Here is a 5,713-nt window from a genome sequence, read left to right on the forward strand (position 1 = left end):
AAAATGGCGGGGGACTGCATAGAGGCAGATCGTTNACGGGGGGGGGGGCTGAGCGAACAGCTGCGCCTTCTCAGCCTCGAGAACCACAACTTGGTCTCCCAGGTTCGAGGCATCCCGCTCGAGCTCGCCAATCCGCTCCTCGAGCCTTGCCTTCCGTAGTGTGGCCATCGCCCTCTCGGCTTCTCGCTCAGACCAGAGGACGCGGATAGTGTCTTCTAGCATCGCTGTCCTCGCCAAAACCGCCACTCGGGCTCCCTCGGCCCTCTCCAACTCGGCCACCTTCCTTTCTAGCTCAGCCACCTTCTCCGTCCACTCTGCACTTAGATTGGCAACTCTAGTGGCATTCTGCTCAAGCTCGACTCTCAAGGATAACACCTTCGCTTGAAGATCCTCGCATTCCGCCGTAACCCCTTTGCCCACCTCGAGCTCCTCGTCTTTGGCCTAAGCAGCCCCTCGAGCTCGCTACATCTGCAAATAGACCGCACCAGATCCTCGTCCTTCATCTCCAACTCCTCCTTGAGGGACCGAGTATTATTGCCCACCCTAAGCTGCGTGTATCTCACGGCAGCTATTGCGATACCGGCGATACTTTTTGGCTATTTCCAGGAAGACATCGGCCGCGTCTCAACCCGATGAGCATTTTTGATCTCCATCATGTAAGTCTAAGGAGGAAAGAAGGAAGAATCACCGAAAGCAAATGGCACAAAATAAAGAAAGTAGCGAAAGGAAACTCACCCTCAAGGCCATCCAAGCCACTCCATGTGACAAACCAGAATCACTGATCTCCCGAAGAGATCTGCTTTCGGCGGCGGAGCATAGAAGGTCATATTGGGGCACCAAGTCCACCGTGTCCTCCAACAGGTTAAATTCTGATGGAATTTTGAGCACACGGGAAGGGCCTTCTGCCCTCACATCGACCCTGTTAAAACCTTCTCAAACATCCTCATGTCCTCAGGATCGATATCAGAATCAGAGTCATAATCATCTACCACTACGCCATTCAACCTTTCATTAGCCGAAGAGGGGGTGCGGGCCTGCCGAGACGTCGATGGACTGCTCGGAACAATCACGGCGACCTCCGAAATCTATCCCCCTGCCACGACAGCATCTTCCATGCCCGAAATGGGCATCGCCTCCACACCTAGGCTGCCATCACTGCCAGCTTCACATACCGCCGAAACAGGGTCGCCCCTCAAGGGCGTTTCAACCAAAGTCGCCTCCTCTGACATTAACCTCCGCCTCTTTGACGGGGCCTCTTCGCCATCACCATGAGAAGGTTCGTCTGCCAAATGGACTTTGGGGACCGGAGTGTCCGACCAAAGAGCAGCCTCCAAACGAACAAGTTCGGACGCGGACGCGGTCCGCGAAACAGCCAGACTTTGAATGTCCTCATTCACAGCTACCCTTGGTATGGACCGGGCAGAAGAAGTCGGCTGACGGAAAGCAAAAATAGGAGCCCTCGCCCTTCTCGCTCCTCTCCGACCTGCCAATGAGAGAAATTCGACCAAACAAAGATATAAGATAAAGAAAAAGACGCAGCAAAGTATAAAGCAACTAAGGCCGAAACAAGCCGACTCACCAGCGGAAGGTTTGCGCCCAAACCTCTTGTGGAAAGGCGCCCATTCGCGAATCCCCATCGTGTGGGGCAGAATCGAGCTCACCCACTCGCGAATATTAGCAACTTGCGGAGGAGGTACTCTCTCGGCTGCGAAAACAAAAAACATTCGACGAAATCACTAAAGGGAGACGACCAACACCCATTTTCAAAACAAATATATATAATAAAAGGAAAGGAAGACCTACGAGCGAAATTCCACGCCTCAGGAAACCCTGTGGGGTTCGATACCACGTGCTCTATTCGAACATAGAAGAAGTTCTCCCTAAAGCGACGATTGGCCTTGTCATCCATCTTTACCACCAAATCCTTGGTTCCTCAGTGACGAAGGTGAATCATCGTGCCCCTATTTAAATGGGGGGCGAAGAGGTGAAGCATGTGTTGTAGAGAAATTCCCCGATCGGCTAGCTCTGCGTACTTGATAAGCACAAGGAAGAGCTTGTATACGTACGGAGAGAGTTGAGCCGGACATACCTCGTAGAAGTGGCAGAAGTCCACCGCCAAGGAAGGAAGGGGAAGCGTGTATCCAATGACAAATGGATATGCATAAAACGCGTAGTAGCCCGGGCGATGTATATGCACTATGTCACGACTCGCCGGAACTAGTTCAATGAGATCAGGGATTCTCTATTTGGTTTTGAACGTCATGAGCGCCGCGGCAGCCATAGTAGAAATAACAGGTTCAAATTCATCCTCGACTGGGCTCTTTAAGTCAGTCCTTGCCTTCCCTGGGCGAGGAACCACCTCTTCCACGGTTGGAAACTTCTCATCCTTTGTCGTAACTACATCCTCTTCATGTGGAGGCATATCAATTTCCGGCGCAAGGGCACCAGCAACTCTCTCTGGGTCAGAGTATGAACTAGCCATCTCTTCTTTGATTGCGAAAATCGGGAACGATAAAGGAAAAAGGTAGCGGCCACAAGAATTTTTAACAGAAAGGGAAATATGAGAAACTAAAGGAGAAGAAGAAAAGCTGCGAGAGTCTCTCTTGAGCGATTGGGAAGCGCAACATTCAAATGTAAGATTTTTCCCTATTTATATGGATATAAATACCCTGAGCAGGAGAACTAAACGCCGCTATTTTAAAAACGGAAAGGGCACGGGAAACGATGCAATGCATAGAAAACGTGCGCCATCATGATGCATGAGAAGTTTTAATGACATTCTGAACTGACGTGATGTTGATATCCAATTTTTTCCTATATATTTTTAAATATGTAAAATACTTTCAAAATAGCATATGTATGCATATATAAGCATGCCCAAGGTTTTTATTATTTTTTCCATAATTTTAAGGTTTTAAATTGATTTATTTTCTCCTTTTTTATCCATAAAATCCCCAATAATTATTTCCAAAATTATTGTTTTGATAATTCATCTATTGGGTTTCTATATTTATGCCAAAATATGGCTAGGGTAATTTTTATATATTTTTGCAATTACATTTAGTACTTTTAAAGTTAAATTGCACATAATTACAATATTAGCCTTTTTAAAATTTAATTATGTTTTATGTGCATAAAATTGGATCCTGTATTTTTAAATTGCTAATTATGTATTCTAAATCATTTTAGCATTTTTAAATTATTTTCAGAAATTACCTACTATTTTTTAGAAATTAAAAAAAAAGGGAAAACTAGCTATTTAAATAATAGCCCCATTTGTATTTCAATTATAACCGAATACACCCCTGGCCCAATTGAAACCCCGACCCAATTAACCCAACCCACTTTTATAACCCGCCCAGCTCGGAACCACTCTTGGCCGTTGATCTCAAGAGATCAACGGTCCAAAACAAACCTTCCTTTTTTACCTAACCTAACCCCCGAAACCCTAAGTCATTTTCACCAAACAGCCGCCCTGAAAACCCCTTTCCTCTCCAATTCTCTCTGAGACCTAGACCAAACCGTAGCCGCCGCCACCCAAACCAGCCCTAATCCCTTCGATCCTCACTCGATCCATGGATTCCCATGGCTGTTTGAGATGTATACTTGTCTCCTACGTATCCCAGTTACTCCTTTTTGTGATTTCATAGAAGGATCTCGAAGAGATCTAGTCCAGGTCTTGTTCAAAACTCTCCGAGAGTCTATCCATGGTCTTTCATGCCATTTTCCGACCATCCATGGTTGTTCGAGTAAGGTCCATGACTTTCCGGCTAAAACCGGTAATGTTCTAAGGTTTTCTCATCTTCTCTGGGTTCTCTGAAACCCTAACTCTTAAGATTTTCCACTTTCCTTTAGATCTGTCTTAGATCTAGGTATATCCATGAGTTTTTAACCGATTTTTCTTCATCTCTACTATTTTTCTGAAAACCCTAGTTTCACTATTGTTCGAATCTTCTCAGATCTTTATTGATCTGTAGTTATTCGAGTATCATTGGGTGTTTTCCTTTAAAATCTCTTTGTCTGATTAATTGTTTCGACTTCGTTTACTCCTTTTGAAATTAGGGTTCATATCAGACTTTTCTTCAAAGATTTTTCTAACTTTTCAGTGTTTAAGCTAAGTATTCTTCACTATCTTGAATGATTCTCTTATATATGTGTGAATTCTGGATGCTTCTGTCTGTTGCACTGATTTTTTCTTTCTCATGTTCTCCGTTATTTGTTTATTTTTTATGTCAACCCAATGTATTAACTGGTTCTATTTGGGGTTTGAACAATCTTCCCTATTAAAAAAATCAGTATTCTTCTAGATCTTTGCGTGATTAATTTCTATTAGGGTTTTGAGCAATCTTTCTTGTTAAAATCAGTATTCTCTAAGATTTTTTACTGATTCAATGATTGTCCTGTTAAAATCAGTGTGTGCTGGGATTTTACTTGTTTCCTTATTTATGACCCTGATTGGTTATACTTGCCTTAGTTAGTTATCAGTAATTTGGCGATCTTACTGACTCCCTATATGGTATGGTTTTGATTTTATTATCTTAACTGAACCCTGTTATGACAGTTAATTGACTATTCCCCAATTAAAGGGGCCTTTCCCGGACTTCTCTATAGAAATTGATTCTGTGATTGGTTGATTGATCCTTAATTGATTGAACTCTGATTCTCTTTACCTTATTAGTTCTACTCCTAAAGTGCTATATATACACTCTTGTTTTACCTCTCAAGACACGAACATAGTTCAGAATACACACATATATACACTCAAACTCTCTCTTCTTTCTCTACTATTTGTGCTACTGCTTGTCTAGCAGGCTGAAAGCCAAGGCTAGTCTGTGGAACTCTACTCGCTTTACTTTTCTGCACTTTGCTTCCTTAACTGGTATGTTCCTAGTTCAATTCTGAAGCTCAACTCTATGTGCTCCATTGTTTGCCAATCCCTGTCTCTTTCTGCACTGACTTATTGGCCCATATTGTTTAATTGCACTTCTTGTTAACTGCTTTACTCAGCATGCTTAAGTTCTGCCCTCTCTTGTTCAAATGCAATCAGCATGTCTACTTGAGTTCCTGTTTATGTCCCTCAACTAGTATGTTTCCTAATGTACTTGATTAACACTAAGTCATGACTAATTATGTGTAATAGAGCCCTGCATGACTACTCCCATTCCCTGTCCCTATGTCTTACTATTATTCTAATTTTAAGCATGATTCCCTTGTTAACTCTTTGAAGTAATTGTTTGTGTTCTAAAGGCCAATCAGTCCCTACGTGTTCTTTGTACTTGCTGGTCTATATGCATCTCTGCTCAGCCATGTTTATGTGTTTCTGATTTGGGTCTTCTATGTCCCCAACCCCTTACTTCCCTGCCTGTGAATGTTGGAATGATACTATTCTTTGAACTTGTTCTGTGTGTGTGCTGGCTTGTTCCAAGTTGTTGTTGCTCCTATCCCCTTCTCCTTTCCAAACTGTTCTTCCCTAAGCAACTCTTCTGTTAAACTTATTTCAGACATACTGGTTCAAAACTGTTTTTCCAACTCAACTCTTTTAAATCTATGTCAAGCACTCTCACATATACTCTTAGCCACTAGGTTCTGCCCCCTTTTGTGTGAGCCTTGCCTTGGGACCCTTGAGCTCCCTCTGAACTTGGACACATAAAAGCTGGCCTTTCCATACTGCATTTACTCTGTCTTGGTTATACAATCTGGGTGTGAGCACTGC

At 43.3% G+C, this 5,713-nt stretch overlaps 1 long non-coding RNA gene across 1 annotated transcript in view; it reads left to right on the plus strand.

Moving 5' to 3' along the window:
• LOC109244102 overlaps positions 1-2,299 on the plus strand; it is a 16,410-nt gene extending 14,111 nt beyond the window's left edge. The window contains exon 3 of the long non-coding RNA XR_002070667.1: positions 2,287-2,299. This is a non-coding gene — a long non-coding RNA (uncharacterized LOC109244102). The remainder of the gene's footprint in view (positions 1-2,286) is intronic.
• The last annotated feature ends 3,414 nt before the right edge of the window (positions 2,300-5,713 follow it).

The sequence above is a fragment of the Nicotiana attenuata genome, unplaced genomic scaffold (genome assembly GCF_001879085.1).
Source record: "Nicotiana attenuata strain UT unplaced genomic scaffold, NIATTr2, whole genome shotgun sequence".
Taxonomy (NCBI): Eukaryota; Viridiplantae; Streptophyta; class Magnoliopsida; order Solanales; family Solanaceae; genus Nicotiana; species Nicotiana attenuata.